The following is a 22,976-nucleotide window of genomic DNA, read 5'->3' as shown; positions in this document are numbered from 1 at the left end:
ATAATGGAGTGGGAGAATTAGCTGATGAACTTCTGTCAACTATAGCAATAGCCTTCATGAATAATTCAATATCTGCCCCATCCCCTCTATGTCTCAACAGACTAACAGCTGCAGCTCTCAAATGACAAGTGTTATTTTTTTGGAAGCTTCTGAAAATAGTACACTGATTATAAAATAATATATAAAATAAAATTTTCTTCCCCTCCTTTTCACTTAAGACCTATGGACACTGGTGAAGTCTTACAGCAAAAGTAGAAATTTTCAAATGAAATTTTTGGAGTTAGGAATCAGATCCACAGAAACAGATGGGAAAAGAATTCAGATCTTCTACTGAAAATTTGGCCCTTTATCTTAACACAGCCACACAATATACTCAGATTTCTGTATCCCTGAAACCTCATTTAGATCAGCTTTGTGCATGTCCAAGCTACTACAAAATCACATTTTCATAACAGGTACTTTTGTCATGGCTTCATGCAGATGGGAAAAGACCTTCTGGTCTGAGGTATTAGAATCTGAAGTTTTCTGAAATGTGCAGTGTGAAAATTTCACACTTAAAGATGCCAGAAAATAGAAGATGTTTGATGAACATTCTGATATGGAAAAGAGTTTCTCTTGGGCTAGCAAGACAATGGAAGAAGCTTAAGGAGATAGCAACACAAGTTTCCTTGTAAAACTAAGCCTGTACCACTCGTCCAGTTTTAGAAAGAGAAATGGCTTTCATTGAATGTCTTTGCACACTTCAATTCAGAATAGAAACTGTACAAGTCTGCTTATATTTTTTTTTTTTTTATTAAGCAAGATAGGCAATGAAACCAAAACCAAACTGTACTCACTCAGAAAAATACCTTCCACCGTTACCTGGCCTTACTGCTTCAAGGAAGAGATTTCTCAGATAAGTTTGTATAAACAAGTTGACTATGTTTCAGTGTTATTATGTAACAGTGGGTATTTAGGGAAGGAAAATATTAGCTTAATATAATGCTAAAATAGCTACAGTTTCTTGGTTTTCTGAGAAGCTGCTGTGTGCAGGAGGTCTGACTGAAAGCTGTAGGGGATTAAATCTTTTTGATGGTACAAACTTGCTGCTTAGCCTTCTTTTTTTTTTTTTTCCCCCAAATATTTAAATTATATATTGTTGTAAAATAATATCTATTATATATTATTTTCAGATACAGAATATTTCTGTCCATATCTCAGCTTCTGATTATAGTAAGAGAAGAAAAACTCTCTGCCTTGAATGCCATATACAGATCAACATGATAAAAATAAAGGAAATATTGAAGATTTGAAAGTGATCCTATTGACAAGAGATTACATGTTCCTTAAACATCTGCTTTACCTTCCTGCAATGAACTGTTTCTCTTCTTAGCTTCAGAAATTCCCTGGCTTTTCTCATTCAACAAAGTCTTTAAGTGCTGGAATTGCCCAGTGGGTCTCGTATAGGCCTGACTCTAACTGAGATGCAAATTATTTAACTGAGAATTTGAATAAGAGCTTTCTTGGCTTGAATTTGTTTCAGAATCAGACTTCTTTGTCTTACTGCTGACTTGTCATAGAAACATAAAGAAAGTAGAATTATAAAATGGATTGCAATTTAAATTGATATTTCTAACAACGTACTGAAGAGAGACGTTTCTTTCCATCACATAAAATGTATGCTTTCTGCACAATCAGAAAGATATAATATACATTACATTTTCACCTACTTACGTTTCATATTTTCACACAGGTTTTCAAACAAACCTAAGTGGAACTATAAGACCTTCAAAACAATAAAGCTATCTGTCCGTTCTTATTTTTACACTTTTTAGATAAAAGAAATAAAAAAATGGAAGAGGTATGTAGACAGTATATTTGAAAGTTTAATGACACAGCCAATTAAAAAAAGATGCTATTAATAGCTTTGTCAATTAAGCTCAATATAAGATAATTTAGAAGGGTTACAACCAAAGAACTTCTTTGTCCTCAGTCAAATTAACACTGTCAACATGCTTAAATTTTCTGAATAACACAAAAAAGTACATTCAAAATTACAGTATTTTTCTTCAAAATAATACATTTATAGTAAAAGCACTGTCAGTATTTTTGCCAAGGACAAATTGTAACAGGAACAGAGGCCATAATAGAATTGACCAAATAACTGATTTTTGTACATATTTTTTTATGTTGAATATTGTGATGGGATTCAAAATTAATAATTTGTAAGTTATCTCTTGCACTGCATAGATGCATGCAACTTCTGAGGTTTAGGCAGGTGTAGCATGACTGCACATCACAGCAATTCTGTGCACTGTGTAAGAGTCAGTAGTCAGTTCTGTCTCCATCCAGACAGTCCCCTTCTCTCTTAGATTAGTATAATTTTTAATATGTTTGTCCTGCTTCTGGAGGCAAACAGATTTAAAAAAGGATATGTGTATTTTTATAAAGAAAAAAATTCCCCATACAAACAGTGCTTTCACCAGGGGCAGTACAAGCTCAAGCTATCATTTCTGGTGAAGAACCATGCTCTATGAATAATACATTTTTGAGGCCAGCTCACATCACAAAAATAGGTTGTTTCTGCTCATGAAAAGTCCACATCTAGCCTGATACCGGGAAAAAAATCTGCTTCAGCCAACCAGAATGGGTGATTCTCCCATTGGAAACATGCTACTGGCAAGGCACTGGAAAGTATTTTCATGGGAAAAAGCCCCAACATTTCTGCTTCCTTAAGAGCAAGAAAATGTAACCTTATAATATTAATTATACATTAATTTTGCAGCATATATTCATACATACAACTGATACTTTTAAAGGTATCTTCAAGTTTTTTATGTTACTATTGAAGTCTAAGATGAAAATGTATACAAGATTTGCTGACCTATTCTAGATCAGTAAATGGCTTATCTGAAGGAAGATACACAGATATCTACACACTGTCACTGAAGCATCAATGTTAATTCTTGAAATATTACTGGGAGATTGAAAATACTAGTCCCTATTCAGTAATGATGAAAATAAATGGAATACAAACCTAAGAATTCTATTTCATATAAATTGAAATCTACAGCAGCACCTGTGAAAAAACAGTTCAGCCTACTGCTTTTCTGATATCATTTGACCAGTTCTCTTACGATATTTTGTTTGTTTCTTTGTTTTTTCATGGAAAGTTATCAGCTATGTAAAATGAAAAGAACCCTGAAACACTGTCTTTACTTCATATCTTCTTCCTTGTTAAGTTTCTACAGCTGAGATCAGTACTGATGTCTGAAACCGAATCTGAAACTGCTTAAGGTTAATACAGTTGTATATAGAAAGTGTTCAGCTTTCAAATTTATCACCCATTTTGTCCAGTCTGTATGTGTACGAATTTAATCTTTTTTACCGTATCAGATTCCGAATAGGCTCATGAAATACCAGGCAAATGGTTTTGAGATTCTGATGTTTAGCATTTAGATCTAAAAGAAATATATTGCTACACTAAGCTGCAGCTCATTATATAGGTTTGTTTTTGTTTTCATTATTATTATTATTATTACTACTATTATTATTATGGCACTTTGGTTTTTTTTTTGTTTTTGTTTCTAACAAAAGAAGAATAATCAATATGCTTAAATTTAAAACATAGTGCTTTAAAAAAAATCGAGGTAGACAGGTGGCATAATGAGAAACTGTTACATTCTGTAGTCTTTTATTTGGTCTATGCCATCTTTCCTGACACTTTGGAGAAGTGTCAATTCTCAGTATACGGATATAATTTCTAGTCTTTTAGAAATGTATTAAATTATCCCTTTCACTTCTTGCTGCCCAAACAACTAATAGGTGTGTTGCAATCTTGGTCTTAAAAAGGGTAATAGCTAAGCTGTAACAATACTTTTGGAGTTAAACTAAGCCTAGCAATCAAGACATAGAGGTAGTAAAAGAAATCACCTGAGGGCTCTATTTTCTCTGTCTGCTTTTTATATTGTATGTAATAACTGACACACTGATGGTATTTGTCTCCTAGAAATGCCTACATTAACAAATCCCATCCAAAAGTAATGTTAGAACTAATTAAAAAGTTGATATTCAGAAATCTTGAAGGTCTAGCCTGTAATAGATAGACCTCTCCAAAATACAAAAATACTCTCCTCAAAAAACATACAAACAAATTAGAAATATTATAATGGAAAACAGGCGTTACAGTCATCTTTTAATTCAATCTGTCTATAAAATCAAGAGAAATTATGTTTGGTATTCTTACATTTATTTTGTTTGTTACTGGAATAAGCCAACATATATAAAAGCACATACAAAGAATGCACTAAAAATACTATATTTCTAACCCATAATACAGTTACATAATAAGTTCAGAACAATGGAAGAAAGATTTAAATTTTACAGAGTAACTGTATATACATGGAGAAAAAACACCACATGTTTATGGACTGATTATTTTTATGAGGTCTGACTGTGAAGAGACATTTTGATAGTGTTATTAACAATTCAGATGCATACCCAGCAGCATGTAACCTAGTTCGAAAACCATATATATTTGTATAAAACACACACATATATATACATACATATGTATAAATATATGCACATGATCATAAGAAACAATTATACAGGAAAGTCACAAGCCTAGTTAACATGTCAGTCTACCACTGTTGCATATTTCCAGATAGCCTTTTTAACATAATAATCAATGATGCAAAATTGTCAACTATGTGAGGGACAACAATGTGAATTCAGAGTTGTAAGTATATAAAGGCATTTCCCAAAATGAAATAGTGTTTAAAAATACATCCTAAAAATAGAGATCAAAGTTGTTTAAATATATTTAATTTATGTTAATGTATATATGCAGATATTTCAAAGCCAGAACAAGACACAAGGCTCACTAAACCAGTTTTCACTTTGGGAAATTAATTTTAGCTGTTGAAGATTTTTTTCTTTTCACTGTAGGATAAAAAAAAAAAAAGAAGCCAGAACTGTCAACCTGACTGAATAAAGTACAATTCAAAGAGAAAATTTAGATCAAAATAAAAGGATTACAGGCAATATCACCTTGTAAAACAAATTCTGTTTTTTAATAAACATGTAGTGTACCCATATATATTTAATATTACCAGGTTTTTAATGGCCTAGGCTGCAACCTTAGTAGCCCAGTGTGGAAATCATCATTGTCATCCCTGCCTTCACTGGGCTAGAGGTAGAAAGCAGCAAAGAAGAAACACAAAATTTGAGCTGTTGATTAACTTTTTCTTTGGAGAAGTCAATGAGAACACCTTATCACCTAATAAACAGTATTTATCTGGCTAGATACCTTCCATAAAATGTAATTACTTACACTAAGTCTTCCTATTGAACACTAAGAAGAAGGGCAAGACATTCACAATAGTAAAAAATCTTAATTTCTTTCCATCTACCTTCTTTTTTATTACCCTGTTTGTTCATGCTGTTAAGGCCAAAGATAGAGCTGTTCATTAATGCCTGTTTGCACAGCATCATGCACAATAGGCCCTAATCTGTGTTACCACAATATCACATTAAGTGATAACATTAAGGTTTACAGTTTTATTCTGTAGGCAATGAAGTCAAAAATTTCATTTTTTGATTTGTTTCTACTCAGCCTCTTACAGACTAGAACTTTGCATGAGAAGGAACTCATTATTCACTTACACAAAATCCTTTTGTATAATCCATATATATTCAGGGTACTTAAGAGTGCACATCTTTGGATGATCAGGATTATTTATCAATTGGAAAATTTGTATTTATATTATAAAACCTAATATAAAAGAAATATTATAGTATTTGTTGAAATAGTTGGGAATGCTACACATACTCCAGAATGGCCAGAATTACTGCCGTTGCTTGAAACTGAGATCTGCTAACATTCTGTGGTGATTTCTATACCCATATTGCTGGAAAATTTTAATTTTACGAAGTAAGAATTAAAAAACAAAACTAAAATCTTAAACACCCTGTTTAATGCAATGCAAAGAAGCCTGGATAAAATCCTATGATTGAACAATATGTAAAGAAAATAAAAAGAATGAATTTCTTCTCAGTTTCTTAGAAAAGAGAATCCTGTATAAGAGACTACAGCAGCATGTTCTGCCACATTTTTTTCATAAACTGAGCCCTGTCAGTGACAGCAAAACAGATTGTGTGCATCTGCTGGGAATGAGCCAGATGACAGTGGAAGAAACACACATGGATACCTTGGCACAACTACTAAAGAAGTAGAAGAAAAATGGACAGAAAGAAGTAGAAAGTTCTAAAGTTTAATTAAAATGGATTTCTAGCAAAAGTGAAGTTATCTAAGATTCTGTTGCTTTGCTTTAGACTGTAACTCTCTAAAAGCCACTACATAATCATAGTCTCCATTGCCTTGTTTACTCCTTATGGTACTCATAATGGGCACCATTACCACAGTGCCTAGGTCACACAAAATCAGTCTCAGAGAAATACCATCCCATTCTACAGATAGGGAATTGATGCATGAGTAAAGAGAAATTTTCACAGTCGTCTAAAAGAGGTTCTGGAAGAGTCAAGTCCAAATCCAAGCTCCCATCACAGATTCTAAAATATCCTTCCTCTGCTTAACCATGCTCTCAGACAAAAGTAGCATTATACCTAAAATCAATACTAAACAAATAACCTGCTAGTACTCCAGCATTACAGGACTAGGGCATCTAACAACTTGAATTAGCATAAATAGTGATTGAGTCAGCTTTGCTATTGCTGCTTGCATCTTCTCAAGTTTCACTTGAATGTACGGATTGAGAACCCAAGATGACTCTAAAAAGAATAAATGAGTTACAGTTGTCAGTACAGAACTGACATCACAAATAGTGGCAAATATGTATTCTCATATAAAAGGAGAACCTGATCTTCAGTAATAGTAAAAAGCACTTTTCAGCTATTGACTCATCATGGCACCAGAACTACATGCCTATTTTCAGGAAAGAATTCAGAAGTTCTGATGGACCTGTAAAATCTTTTATTTCAGCTGTAAAGTAATTCACATTGTTTCCCTTTTGGGTAATTGAAGACAGACCAAATACTTGAGGGTAAGGCCAAATAAGATCGCTCCTTCCTTCCTTCCCTCCTTCCCTCCTTCCCTCCTTCCTTCCCTCCTTCCTTCCTTCCTTCCTTCCTTCCTTCCTTCCTTCTACCCTCTCTGCCTATTATTTTGCCTTTTATAAGAAAATAGTGTTCCAGTAACAAGGACATAAAAACACTTCTGAATTTTGCTCTGATGTTTTACACACTGTTCTGTCTTATATATCAGGAATAAAATTGGAGTACCAGCTGAATAAAGATTCATACAACACCTAATGTCTGAGTACCCCAATTAATCTGGAGCACCTGGAAGTCTCAAGAGGCCAGCAGTTTCAGCCTGTATATATTCCATCTACAGTGATTATTTGGTGCTCTGAAAATACTTCAGAGTCATGTTAGAAAAATGGAATTATTTGGACTTTATAAAACCCATACGAATTGTTTTAACAACTGAACATAACACAATTAACATCTAGCAGACAGAAGATGATATATACTCTCCTAATCTGAGAACGGCTCTAGAAAAATAAAAAATGTACCTTCACATTCCATCTCATTTCAGGATGTGTGAATGGCAAGCACACATTTACACGCCCTTTAAACCTCAAGAGAGACTTTAAAAACTGCTTAAGTCTGCTTATAACATTCTCAATCAAAGAGGAGGTAGATTTTTATACATTCATCCCAGGGTGGTCCAGAAGAGAATATAAGAAGATCTTCTTTTGAAATGTTCTATTCAAATGGTACCTTTGTTTCTAATGAAGCTGAAAAAGAGTCAGAATGGAACTGAGAAAAAGAGGTGGATGTTAATTAACAGCATGAATTCTGTATATAAAGCAGTTTTTAGTAGGTCATCAAGTCAGTGAAGATATGCTAGAATACATGAGCAAAGAACATAGTGTCACATATTTACTTACATCTTAAATACTCTTAAATAAATATATTATTATATTCGGATGTAAGTGTTCTCCATATTTCTGAGATGAGAACTTCCAAATGTTAGCAAAAGAAAATGAAAAAGCAGAACATTTTTATAACTTGTGAGCAGCTTCAAGTTCTTGGATAAATACTAGTCAAGTCAGAAGATCTGTACAACTTTTTAACCAGAGTTCTTACTCTTCTTCATTAATTCGAGCATAATAATGTGGTCAGGAAATCAGCTTTCAACTCACTCCCACACATTCAACAGGCACATTAACTACACAAGAAACTGGCTGAAGAATCATGGATGCTAGGTCCTTTCCTAAAGGACCACCCAAACTCTGTGTATGAAGATGAGAGAGAACATGCAAAAAAATAGTTATTTTTGAACTACTTTTTCTCATAAAGATTTATTAAACACTCTAAGGTAGACTGAGAGATTTATTGAATCCTGGAGCTGTACTTCCTGTCTCAGCCAACCCGTAATCAATTCATTAGTCACTTACAGCATGCTCATTGTCATCGTATTTAAACACCTCTTTATGTTTCTAACTCCTATCCTAGATTTCAGAGCTTCATTAGGCATGGTATGTATCTGTTCAAAAGTAAACTCAAATGAAAGAATGAGGTCACTAAAAATTATGAAAGATTGTCACAGAGGTATTTATAATCTAGTTTTATGCATTTAGATGAATGCACTTGCATAAAGGTAAAATCAAAAGAACTTTTTTCTTATACATTGGATTTTATAAAGTAAAACCAGATTTTTCAGACAATTCAATAGCAAAGATGGCACGGAACAGGTTGTTTAAACTAGTTTAAAGATATATTACAGACTAGAAACATAGAAATGCTTGCATTTTTTAGTAAGACAGATAAAAGAGAATAAGAGACTACCTCAATAGGTAAGGAACTGTGGCATTCCAGCAAAATATGACTAAATTACAGTCTGTCATTCGATGACTATTTCATTACCTATACAAAAATGTAATTGCCTCACACTTGGAAACTGAGAGTACCTTTCTCCTAGAACATTCTATAACCAACAGAAGACAGATTTTACCATTAACTGCTCTATGTTAAGAGTAGGAAGTCTTTCCAATGAGGTTTCACAATTCTTGAATTTGTGCTATAGAAATTAAAAAAGTGTTCATAAAAAATTTCTAGATTTAATCTGTGGATTCTGGTAGACACAGCAAAATAAACCCTAAATTCTCCTTTTAGGTGCTTCCCGAAGTATTTTCTAGTTTTTTATTACATCCCAGCACAGTTTTTTTAGTAAAGTTGATAATTTCATTCCATTCAGGCATTCATAACAGACTTGCACCAAAAAAAAGAGAAGTTTACAGCTCCACTTAGAATTTACATTTGGGGGTTCTGAGCCCCTTTTCTTATACTGTACGCATTAGACTGTTTTTCTGCTTCTGCCCTTCACTTATAATTTTTTTATTTTGTATCCATTGTCTCAAATAAAGTTCATGAGTCTCTTGGGAGATACATGATTACTGAATTGTACATTAAGGATAAACATAAATTTTTAAAATCCTCCCAATATTTTTAGGTTTTGGAATTCATATTGAAGGATTCTCCTCTCTGTTCTCCTTGGAAATTGAAACCCATGGGTTGCATTTAGTGCTGGCAATTATTACTTTCAAGAAACTTGTCCGAAATTTGGAGTACATTTTGAAACTGAATGTGTCGTATGTTCACTTTTTCAGTAGAAAGCCTGTATTTTAGTTTTAGACATCTAGTTTAGGTCATGATATATTCAAAATGGTGTTTGTGCACAGATGGGTATTTAACTATTCTGCATGTAAGAATAGGATGTAGATCAACACATGAAAATAGAATACAGATGATTCTTCTGATCACAAATTATCATCATCAGAATATCAAAAAACTATGCATCTTTAGGTTCCTCGTGATTTTAAAGAGGCCTTTTTGATATATCCATATAGTATTTTGAATTTGTACCTATCAAACATGGGAGTTGTATTTTTAGAATGGTATTTAATTTATAGAGCATTCTTCTGATCTGTTAATGGAATAAATTCCTCTTTCTGATCACATTTTGAAAACAGTAAAGCAAAAGGAGTGAACAAATACTTTCTTCCTGACTATTCTCAAAATTACTTTTTATCAGGCATCTGTAAAGTGTTACTCAGTGTCCTGTTGGAGTAGTGAAAGAAGTGATGGTCGCATGACACCTTTGCTTGTAACAATATAAATAAAAACGTGGTAGAACAGAGTGGTACTGTAACAATATAAATAAAAACGTGGTAGAACAGAGTGGTACTGTTTTACAGTGGTGACTTTTAGAGACTTATAATGAAAAGCAGCTCAAGAAAATCACCATTTGTCCAAATGGTGGACAATGGTAATACACGACAAGTACTTTCCCTAAAACCAGAGCAGGATGTCTTTCTTTTTTGTCATGCCTCTTTGTTGCATGGTATATTGCTTCTTAGTGTTATTTATTGACAAGAAAAAATGTTAAATAAAAAACACACCCTGCCTCCATTGAAAAAAATCCCTGCATTCTCAGCTATGTGTATTACTACATGATTAGAAACATGAGGAAATAATCCTAATAGCATTAAGAATGTTATGCAAAAATAGTAATATTTCTATTGCTTGCTTCTCATCTGTCATAATGATTGGCATTATGCCTATCGCCACTGTATCACCCCTTATGCAATTTTTAAAAACATGAAATTCCAGAAAAGAGAGCACCCAGTAAGGATGCTTTCTAGATTTTTCAGGTCATCATTGAGTGTAATACTAAGCCTGTGACACTATCTACTGGAAGCATAATTGAACTAAATGCAAGGTTCTCAATGATTTAAGTACTGGAACATGCATTGAAAATAGATTCTCATTTTGCTTTGTCAATAACAACTTTTGGAAAACACACAAAATATGAGTCCAACTTGTATGCCAGTATTACAGGAAATGTAGAAGAACATTGTTCTCTTTCTATCCTATACATATTCTCTTTTACGGCATCATCAACAATAAAATAGAAACACCAGATCCTACTGTTTTCCCTGTGAAGATATGCACATTTCAACCTACCAAAGATATAGCTATAATTATGGGAAGTTTGCTTTATTTAGCTTGGCAATTGTTTAATCATATTTTAAGAGTAAAATGGAAAACTATTTTCCACTTGATACACATTTTGAATATAAATTTATATTATTTCCAATTGTTAACTATACATTATTCAACTAATAGTACTAGCCTAGGCTATAGTTTTGCAAATGTGTATATTCAACGGCATGAACGAAATTTGTCTTAGTTTTAAATGACAATACCAGTTCATAGGTTCTAACCAACATTTCTGGTCATATTTATAATTTCTAAAATTTGATTATGTGTGTTTTGGATAATGTTATAAATTTTGTATGCACTGCATGGGTGTATTATCTGGTTCAGCGCTCTGAAATAAAAACTGTGTCATGAAGAAGTTTAGTAAGTATGCAAGTTCACACATTTCATAGATTGCACTACGGTCGTAACATGGGGTTTTTTCTCATTCTTCTGCCATATCAATTCTTTGTCTCCATCTTATACACATAAACAAGTTGAAGGGAAAACTGATGATTTCTCCAAGATTCTGGTGGCAAAATAGGTTCTTATCAAATTTTGTTCCAAATATCATTCCTTACAGGTATACAACATATTTAAACGAACAATCATTAAGACCAATCATGTTGCACTCTGCAACAATTAAAGATTATTCACAGCAAGATTAATTATATATACTTCAACAGGATTTTTAATGAAAAAAATCTGCAAGTATAAGATTTTATGTTTGACTAACATGTATTGCCCCCTCTCCTCCATTGTATCCCATCTTACCAAATAGACCATATCCACACTCTTCTTAATGCCCCTAAAAACCTTCCTCCTCTATGGCTGTTCTCCCACTTATCATACTCAGTATAAGCAGGAATGTATTCAGGACAGATGGACAGACATAAAACAGCCCTGAGGCTAAGTCTAGAGAACATACTGTCTCCTGCTGGTTTCACAGAATATTCCCAAACTACTAACATTTTTAATAGTAGTTACCTAGGCATTCCCATGAGATATTGCCATCAAAAGGGAGTTCTTGGCAGTAAAATTCTGAGGCTAAAATGCAAGGCTGAAGGGGACACATAGGTCAGCATTATAGGATGGTCACAGAACCTCAGTGTCCTGTTGTTTGTCTACAATGCCCTCTCCTAGCTACCATCTTTAGGGACAGCTTTTCCACCCAACTCCAATGAAATTATTCAAAACAGTATTCATTGAGAAGTCAATATTGATTTTTTTTTAAATGAAAAGTGCTGCAGTCAAGCTTCTTAGAGGGTGAATATGTTCTGAAACATTATAATTTCTCTGATTATCCAACAATATCTAAACTATCTGGTTAAAAAAATGCACTATTATCTCATATATAATGTCATAGAAAAATCTTTTTTCACTGGGGGAAGAATTTTATTCAAAATCACATAAATAGCACACGCTACTGCACTACTTGGTTTTTTATGTTACTAAAATTAATGTTCCACGTGGATAGCGTTCTGCACTTTGTGGACTTGTGCTGATGTGTTTTATAAACAATTTCACAAGCCTCCCTCCTTGCCCTTTGTACATACTTTGCTAACAGCTATTGATTGACAACTTAAAAGTAAATAGTGAAATTTAACTGAGCATAGTTTCCACAAGTGGCACACATCCTATATCTATAAAAGCAACCATAAATAATGTTGTTTCTAATTCTGTTCACTTACACCTTCTAAATCAGTTACACTTATGCCATTTACAGCATGAGAAATAGGAGATTGTAATATTTAAGGTGAATTCTTGCACTGGTATTTGGTTAATAATTTTTACGATAAACTTCATTTAATCAATTATACAGTTGAAGAAACAAGAGTAAGATAAGACTTGTTAGATTTGAATCTAAGTTTCATATCAGCCTTATAACCTGGGAAAAGGAGGCAGAGGAGCTTTATGCCATCTGTTCAATTCTGTCCTTAATCTGTGGGCTGCCTTATGGTTAGCTTAAATGAAGGAAGCAGATACTGACTGACTTCCAGGACCAGCTGTACTGGCCAAGATCTCAGGAGCTCTCTTCACTCGAAATCTTGCAGGCTTCCAATATCAGGGAAGGTGCCAGAAGGCAGAAATAAGTACATCTACCCTGCTGGAGCAGGTAACTGCTAAAACACCTGTTCAGGGGATTACAAATGGGGCACAGTCTATCAGACCTCACTGGTGTGATTACTGAAATCCATATTGTGCCAGTATATTCCATACAGTACTAAAATAATTCTCAGACAATTTGTCCAGATCTTGTTCTAAGTCAGATAACATAAGTGTAGGCTATCCTAGGACATATCTCTGCAATCTAAATGTATTTAGTTGTTAAAAAAAAAAAAAAAAAAAAAAAAAAAAAAAAAAAAAAAAAGGAAAGAAGAAATAAAGAAATACTGGGTGGGGTTCTGTTTGACAGCATTTCAGAGTACCAGTCCCACACTTGAAATGACACAAAGATCCTTTTTGAATGCTTCCCTCTATTTTTCTTCCACATTTGCTTTCTCTTCACAATGCAAGTTGCAATGTAACTATAACAGAAAATTCTATCAATAGCATGTTAGCATTCCTGGCAGAATAACAGGTGTCATTTGCATACTTTGAAACACTTTGAAGATGTAAGGAGTTGAAAGGATTGGCTTCTAAATTATTTTTCTTGGGTTAAATAAATGACTGATCTTGAAAAGATCTCTTTGCTCTTTAAAACTACTGGAAGAAAAACGTTACATTAACAGGGCTGATGGCAAAACATAATCCTAAAATATGCATTTTTAGATGTTCTAAAATCAAATACTATTTCCCATTATTGAGATTTGCATATATTGATTTAACTCTCTGAATTCAGTCAGAATTTTTCCGTGAGTAGGCCCCTTAATTTATCATGTGTGCATTGAGAAGAAGACATAAATTTTTGTTACTCATATTAACTGTTAAACTTTGATTTTTAATCGCAAACTGACTTTATTTCTCCTTAAAACTTCTTGAACAGAATAAGTGCCACAGAATTTCACTGTTTTTCTTAAAAGTCTTAGAAGAACAGGCTTTATTTCCATTTCAATTTTCACTTAATTGATCTTATATTGTACATAAAACTGTGACATTAATTGTGTAAGAGTATTCTCAGTCTTAGCTGCTTCTTTTATCATTGTAAGAGCATACCTGACAGATCCAATATACAGCTGAGGCCCGCAGGCTTTGTTTTGTCACATTGATGCTAGATAACTTTTGGAAAATTAAACTCTTCCATAAAATAAAAGGTAAAAAATTCTACTGTTGTATGATAGAGATGAATGTGATTTTTTTGGGGGCATTCAGGACTTACTTGACCAGACTGCACTTTTAAGAAAAGGACACTGTCTTTACCACTTCAGCACTTTATGAACTCACACACGAACTCTATTTCAGAAGTACTGATCATCCATATACAACTAAAAAGTAAGGTGCACATCCTGTGAATTTGAAAACTGTTTTAATAGAGTTTTCTTGTTCATACAACAGTAAAATAATCAGGAACAGATACAAAATATGGTCACTATTCTTTGAGGACTGTTGTGAGCAAGCATGTTGCAAACCAGTGTTTTTCGTCTTATTTGGCTGTCCCTAAGGATATTTCAAATAACTGCATTTATTGCCTATTTTGAGGGCTTACTTTTCAAAGCATCATGCTAGCAAATTTTTTTTTAAATTCCCATTCAAACCTCATAATATGTTGTTGAGAATTTTTTTAGTGCACATAGGAAACAAAAGAAGAAAAAGATAATGTACTCTATATAACTAAAACTTTTCAAAACACAGCTAGGCAAAGCTGTAGTGAAAGAAAATAGAAATGCACCTTCAGTATCCATTAAAATGAGATATCTGAATTTATGTGAGTTTCCTGTCTGATTAAAATAACACATACAAAATTAAATACATAAATATTAATTTTATGCACCACATAGGATGAAGAAAATGAAAGAACAATGTTTACATTTATGGTTGACTCATTAGTGTTTTATTATGTGAAACACTAGGAGGCATCAGTTGGGTAAAAAAGGAGTTCTTTTGAAATATTGCATGAAATTATCATAGAAGTTACTGGCTTTCTACTTTCATACTTCTAAGAGATAAAAGCTGTACCTTATAACTAAATTATGCAAATAGGAAAAACTTTATTCTCACTGATAAACGACATACTTATCAGTGAGATACATTAATAATATAGGGACAGCACTTAATTTCTTGGCTGTTTTCAAATCAGATTACACACATGCAACACAAATAATAGTTTTACAACATATTACATTTTGAAAAATAACAGAAGACAGTAAGATTGCTTAGTTGTTGTTCAATATTATGATTTCTGATAAACCTGCAAAGCCCTGATACATTTTAGACACCCTCCTCTGCTTGTAAGCTTCTAATATGGTTAAGTACAGTGAATTCAGTATAGTCCTAGACACTTGTCTGAGAACAATAATCTACCACATTTTAATTGTATTTCCCCGAAGTAGTGCAGTAAAAACTTTTTATAGAATTTGCGTAACAATGCTACAAGTGGCTGTACTTTCACTATAAAGTCAAACAAATTCCAGTAATGTCAAAATAGAGTTTTCCTTGCTTCAAATTGCATTTAACAATGACCAAGCAACACAGTTACAGTTGTCTCATACAATAATCGTTTAAAATTGAAGTGTGTCTTGCTATGCTGCAGCAACCAGCTTTTATCGCTGCCCAATCAAAATGACACGTGAACTGCCTAATCCTTCTTTTGTAAGGCACATAGGGCTTTGTTGTCACTGTTGGTTTTGTGAATCGCCCCTATAAGCTGGTCTGATTTCCTAAAGATGACAGATCTCAGTGAATAGATAACCTCTACTGCACTGCAGTAAATGAGACAGCAACATTAAAGTGGAAGGCTGAAGACACTGGCTTTTAATCACCTGTCCACATGTATCATTGATCACCAGTTCTAAGAAAATGACCTTAAAGCTGGTCAGAGGACTCATGTAATTACTTCTAAAAATAGTTTAAAAATTCAATTTTTCAATTTTTCACTTGTACCATCAGAGTTTGCTGACCGAAGTTCTTCTGAATTAATTGTGCTTCTGAACCAGGATCTAAAATTTTCTTTTTGTCCTTTTCAAATATCAGAATTCTAACTCTGCTGTTAAGCCTGAAGTTTTCTGGCTTTCGGGATTAAATATATAATTTTAAAATATTTTGTACCTAAGTCATTACAGAGCCTAAAGGAGGATATGGCAACACCTGTCTGCTGATATCAAAAAAGCAAAATTAAAAAACTTAAAATGTGTAACAAAGTGTTTTGGTTATTACTCAGGATGCTGAAGCAAGGACTATAAACTTGAAATTACATAACAGCTTATGGAGATTCATCTCCATCATCAGTGTTCAAAAAAATACCAATACACCTTATTTGATTTTTTTAAAAATTATTATGCACATGTGAGTAATTATATCAAACAGGTAAAAGTGTACCCTAATGTATCAAACACCAAACTTTTTTTCTTTCAAGAACCTAGTAAAAATTAATGACTTCTTCCTTAATCAAATGTAGAAATAACTTTAGCTGTCTCTGAAGATGAAATTAATTATCTTGGTCAACAATAAAGTAACTTATTATAGAGAAAAGTAAAATTAAAAGAAATTAAGTTGGCAAAAGTATTCTAATCACAACTCCTGCTCAGTTCTTAAGTTTCTATATAATTACTTTAATCTACTGAATAATGAGTTACCAAAATATTTTCTAAGTAAACTTTTTTGGAAAGCCTCAGGAAGCTTCATTTCTGTTTGTCTGTAACATTATAGGCTTTTTTTAAAAAAAAATAACCATTTAAGATAGGTATCTCTGGTTTTGAATATACATGCAGTATATAGTTGCAGGTAGATGAAATGTTTAACAAAAGGAAAAAAATCTGATCCAATATTGGAATAAAATTCACAGTAAGAATGTACTTGAATGAATTTTCTTATTATGGTCCAAAACTAGAAGCTTGAGAACATGACTGTAAAAAACTTATTTAATCTCCCTATTATTCTCCCTAACTATTCATCATTTAGTACCAATTTTAATAAGGCTCTTAAACTTAAATTTCTTTTTTTTTTCTTATCAAATAATCTTAAGAGGATGCAGACAGTATCTTATCCATGCATTCTTTTATAGGACATTGAAAATAACATTCTTTATAACTCTGTCCTATGAAAGCCTTGGGACAGGCAAGAGATTTAGTCTCTTTGAGTCCTGATCTTGTAAATTGTTTTCCCTGTGATTTGCTCATTTTCTCAGCAAGAAGTAGTCTCAGCACTGCCAGCGGGACTAGTGTAAAAACTCCTTGCATGAAAGAACCTTTCTGTGTTCAGGTCCCAGAACCATCTTCTCATACTGTGTAGAGCATATTAGTACAAATATTTATGAACAACAAGTTTTTCAGATAAAGTATACGTATAACCAGGAACACAGGCACCTGGAATTAAGGGCTATTGTCTTAAGTTGTTCTTCAAGAAATCTTTCTATTACTTCCAAAAGAACAGAAGTGTGGGCAGGTATTTCACTGTAGACTCATTATGACTTATGTACTCATTAATTCAGAAAGAAGAATATAATGGATATTTTAAGAAAACTAATAAAGTAAGAAAGCTTTGCAAGTTTTGGACTTAAAGTAAGGCACTTTAAATCCTGTAATATTTACAGGATTTAAATATTAAAGTTTAATATTTTACAAAAGTTTGCAAAATAACAAATCCCCAGAGAAACCATATAACTTATCATTTGAACTGAAAATTAGTATGTATGCAATACAGAGGTGCTGGAGTAGTGGTTCACAGGTGGTAATATTTCCATGCCCTGCCAGGTCTCTAGGGATTAGTTATTATACTCCTTATAAACAGCTTTACTCTTCAAACACAATAGCCAGGAAAGTGCCAATGAAAGAAATCTAGTCTTCTAAATAAAAAGCTCCTTCTAAAATAATTTTTTACCATTCATTTTATAGTTATTTTAAAGTAAAGATATGAAACTAGGACATTTGCCATTAAGGTGATTGTCAGATATGTGCAAAGAAAATTTTCTGTCAAAGCTATTCTTTTCTGATCACCAGCAAAGTACTAGTAAAGTGCCTTTCTCTGTTTAATTCTCTTAGACCTTTAGTCTTAAATTGTATATTACAGTATTTATCTAAGTATGTAGTTATTTGATAATCATCATTACAAACAATAAAGAAACTAGAACTTCTCTATAAAAATGCTTATATACCCACAGTGATTAAATGTTTTTGTACCATGCTGCATATTATTATTGTTGTTGTTATGATGATGATGATGATGGAAAGGGGATTATTAGCTTGTTTTTATACTTGTTTTGTTTTTCAGGCTGACAGAAGGTCACACTAAGTTTTATGGGAAATAATAAGCTTTATAATTACATAATGTAACAATAATCTTTTAAGTCTGTCATTTACATTAAACTTTATTTTAGCCTGTAAGTGATCATACTGCAATTATGCTAGCTAGTTCTGTTATTCTGATTACCTCTACTCCTTTGTGCTAAAAATTTTAAAGATTACTCAAAGTACTGTGCAAAGACCAAAGCATACTGTTCCAAAAGTGGTTTGCAGACCATTACTTTAGTTCCCACAAAAATGCAAGGGGCTTTTCCATGTCAAATATAAGTAATTCAGATGAAAGATGTACAAAGTTGAACCCTTGCAAGCATGCACTATCTAAACTCTAGACTGAAGAGCCTGTGATACAACGAAGTTTAAAAGCATTTCACTGAAACTGGATTGTTTCCTTAGTTTGATAAATCAGAGTGCAAGCACTACAAGGTCATAGCTTTTAAATCAACTAAGAACCATCTAAATCAAATAAGCTTCCAATACTTCATAACATCAAGCATATAAATTATGTAAACTTCATCAAAGTTTAAACACTTATGACACTGATAGAGACAAGTCTGCAATAATTTACTAGACAGATATTTAACTGTTACTTTTTTTACAAGTTACTTTTAAGCAACTGCACAATCACACACTAAAAGTCTGCAAGCAACCTCAATCCCCGTTCACATAAAATGACATACATTATTCAAACGCAATAGGAAATTCACCTAGGGCTTTTGTACCATACCTAGGGCTTTTGTATTTTATTCCGACGCTGAATTTCACATGTACTTACATTGTAAACAGTAAGCAGTTAGGCTGATCAGACTAGTCCTTCAGATATTTTCCTTTCATAGGAAAAAGAAAAAATCCCTTTACTTCTTCCAGTCTTAAATATTCACCACCTGGTTCAACATGCAGCCGCCTTGAATCACACACACAGCCTTCAAAGTCAATCCAATAAGCAGCCAGAAGATGCCTGGGGTGTGTGTGTGTGTGTGGTGCGCGTGTGTGCAGCGTGGAGGAGGAGAAAGTGGCTGAGCTGCTGGTCGGATTAAAAGTAGCCGGACTCGTCCTGAGATCGTCCAGGAAGGAAGTGACAGCAGGCGAATGGGAAAAGGCGAATAGCTCACAGCCTTTGTAACATCGCGAAGGGGAAGGGGGAGGCGAGAAAGGGATTCAAACTACACGCCTGATGAGGTGTCTTTTTCTGCTTCTCTCTCTTCCTCCCTTTTCTTCTCTTTCTCTGTGTCTCTATTTCTCTACCTCTCCCACAATCCCAAACGAATGACTCTCTCCTCCCGAGCTGGAGAAATAATCAATTTCATTCTTGCAAAAAAGGGGCGGGATCAGATCCCGAAAGCGTTTTAATAAAACAAACATAGAGCAGCAGCAGCAGCGGCAGCAGCTTCTTGCCCCTCTAGTCTAAACTAGATTGATAAATTGCTCCACTACACTACTTTAATTATGTATATGGTATGCAGAATAAATCACCGAACATCAGCACCTCAATCAAGCACTTTTTAAATGATAATTGCATCTTGGGTGAATCAATCTTTCCATTCCTGACATTTTGCTAATTTTAGTTTTACGGTGGGGGTAATGGCATATGCCACACGCAAACCTAATGACATCCTTTATTATACAAAGCGAAGACAAGGCGGCGAGCGGGTGCGTGTTTTTCCCCCTCCTGGCAAGGTACCACGGCGTGCGGAGGGAAGGCAGGAGGGCTGCGGACCTGGGAGGCGCGCACCGCCCGCGGCAGCGCATCTGCGGCCGGTCACGGCCCGGCTGCGGGGCAGTGACCCAGCCCGCCCGCACCTGAGGCCCCCGCGGAGCCCAGGGTTCGGAACGCCCCTGCGTGTTGCATCCCCGGCAGCCCCGAGGCGGCACCGCGGGAGCGGCTTCGCCTCCGGCGGGGAGGGGCGGACGCCGAGAGGGGGCAGCCGGCCCACGGCCGCCGGCGCAGCCCCGGGGACGCCGACCCCCGCGCGGCCTCCGGAGCGCAGCAGGGCTGCGGCCCTCCGGCACTTGCCCCCGCCCCCCGAGACCTCCTGCCCAGCCCCTCGCACCTTGGTTGGGCTCCCCGCCCGAGCCCTGAGCCTGCTGAGCGGCCCAACTTTCCCAACTCATTCGGCCCCGCGATCCGGGGAGCGGCCCCGGCGCGGCGCCGCTGGATCCGGGCTCGCTCGCCTTCTCGGGCACGTCCCGGCCACGGGCGGCTGCCGGAGACGGTCTCATGTCAGACTTACCCGCAGAAATGCAGCACTGGGGGCACGCTCTCTGTGGACAGGGCCTTATTTATTTATTTATTTATTTAATAGGTTCAGTTGCTTCTAAAACTGGACTGAAAAGACTGCACTGTGAGTTTGAATCCAGATTAAGCACATGCAGTGATTTGTGAGTAAAACTGGATCATATTTCTTAAATTTGTATTCAGATAGCCAACTTTTATGATCCTTTGGGAGGAGCAGGGGGTTTGTAAAGGCAGAGTATTATTTTTATGACAGATTAAGGTACTGGAAATAGGAACAGCGCACGTGATAAAACCAAACAACTGAATTCAAACACAGTGATAGATATATATTTGGGTTATTTCAATACAAGTCCTTGGTCTCACAGTCTTTTCCCCTAGAAACATCTCATTGGGCCACTGACCTACTTCCAAAGCATTTGACAGTGAATAAATACCTTTTCAGTTCAACTGCACTCTTTAAAAGGTGAATGCTCAAAGCACAGTCAGAGAAAAACAAAGCTCAGGTAGTTATAACAAGTACCCTGCAACTGGTCACAATGCAAATCCCTAGAGGATTCTGCGGGTCTCATCCACGTCATGGTCTGTCTGGATGAGAGTGCACGACTCTCCATGCAGCGACACGCTACAAATGTACCCACACCAATACTGATGTGCCCGGAGCCACCAGGCAATCAGATACAAGCCAAAGCACATTGTACACGATGGGGAGAGGCACACACGCACGGCACTGGCAGCAGAGCCTGAAAAACATTGGGAAAGAAATACTTTCTCAGCCTCAGGTCTGCCGTGAAGCGCAGCAGGAAAGAAATACAGATCAGTTACACTGGTTGTACCTTTGCTATGCCTCTTCTGCAGACAATTTTAGTCTCCCAGCGTGGCACTCAACTATCCAGTAATATTTGTATATTCTTAGTGGCAAAAATAGAAAATTATGTTAACACTTGGCACTTTTGTGCTCTAATTGAAAATGACTGGCATCTGCTTTACTTTATGCCGGATCTGTAAGTTTCCTGGTATCTGGTTAGTTGGTAACACAGCCCTTCAACTAGCAAGACAGAAAAAGTGAGCACTGTAAGCAAATATTTTAGAAAATAAAATTATATAGCAGTTTAGAACTTCAACTACACCTCCATGTGGGCACTTGTGGTCTAATCTTTTTATAGTTGTGACCTTCACATACCGGAGCAACTTAAAACCATGCCAAGTTTTTGTCATGAGCACAATTCATCAAATCCATGTAAAGGACATCTTGATTTTTGAAACAGGATTCAGATGCTAGATGGACAAACAGATATAAGGGGAAGGATCAGGATTTGTCACTCCTTTCAGGGTTAGACAAGGCACAAATTTATGCAGCATAATTTAAGTGTTTAGGTGGGGTTTTTTCCCTCTCTTTAAATTTCATTTAAAAATCTGAAGTAATTTCAAACAGTAAAAAGCCTTTGTTCTGATGTCTGTACGTGTACTGACTTTCCACAAATGCACCTTTTTCAAATTTCTGGCACAAGACTCAAATCTACGCTTTTCAGCAGTCCACAGTCCATGTGTAGGTCTGCTGACAATTTTTTCCCCCCAATCCACCACCTGAGGCATGCAGTGTCTTAAACTATGAGAAATCAGTCAAAATGTAATTAATTATAAAATCGGATCTCCAAAGGTTTATTAAAGAGTGTATCCAAGTATCTCTTTCCATTACAAGTGTGATTACCTCAAGGTAACATTTCCTTTGAAGATGACTATTAAAGTCCATTTTTGTACTTTTGTGGATGCAGAATGTATTTTTCCCTTAGGAGAAATGAGATTGCCAGCTTACATCCTTTAATAGTGTTTAAACTGAAAAGCAGTGAGGTTACTATGAAATTATCTACCTCCTTTGCATCTTAACCCTGGGCTAGCTTCGTTTCTATTTTCTGTTTAAAGTTCTGCTCAAACCCATTCCACTCTACACCTCGCTTTCTTCCGCCACCTCCCTATTTGTAAGAGCAACACAGTATAACTCTTCTTCCCATGTCTGGCTGCTTTTAAACTTGGCCCACGCTGGGTGCAGCTCTTGAAGAGAGCTTTATGAAATTATTTTAAAGTGAGCTGGGGCGGTTGCCACAGCAACCCACCCTGAGAGAAATCGAGGCTATAGATTAATCTACCCCACAAGATTATTCAACAGTACTGTATTTGTTCTTCATTCATTCAGGATGTTCCCTCAAACCATATGCTTTCATAATGAACAAAAAGATATAAACTCAGATAATTTCAAAGATAACAGAGTATGAATTCCAGGAGCACAAATTAATTGCTTTGTA

At 35.2% G+C, this 22,976-nt stretch overlaps 1 protein-coding gene across 11 annotated transcripts in view; it reads right to left on the bottom strand.

Moving 5' to 3' along the window:
• Nucleotides 1-22,976, bottom strand: part of MEF2C (myocyte enhancer factor 2C) — a 132,220-nt gene that overhangs the window by 98,885 nt on the left and 10,359 nt on the right. Inside the window, exon 1 of one of the 11 annotated variants that reach the window (XM_066338803.1) lies at nucleotides 19,148-19,723. The exons of 6 other annotated variants lie outside the window; for them this stretch is intronic. The gene's annotated coding sequence lies outside the window, so the exon portion shown is untranslated. Of the gene's footprint in view, nucleotides 1-7,574; nucleotides 7,661-19,147; nucleotides 19,724-22,976 lie in introns of those variants that run through there. 4 more of the 11 variants (XM_066338802.1, XM_066338800.1, XM_066338806.1 and 1 more) reach the window with 4 other exon arrangements.

Source organism: Sylvia atricapilla, chromosome Z (genome assembly GCF_009819655.1).
Source record: "Sylvia atricapilla isolate bSylAtr1 chromosome Z, bSylAtr1.pri, whole genome shotgun sequence".
NCBI classification, from domain to species: domain Eukaryota; kingdom Metazoa; phylum Chordata; class Aves; order Passeriformes; family Sylviidae; genus Sylvia; species Sylvia atricapilla.
Note: the sequence above shows the minus strand (reverse complement) of the source record. Positions and strands in the feature narration are given on the sequence as shown.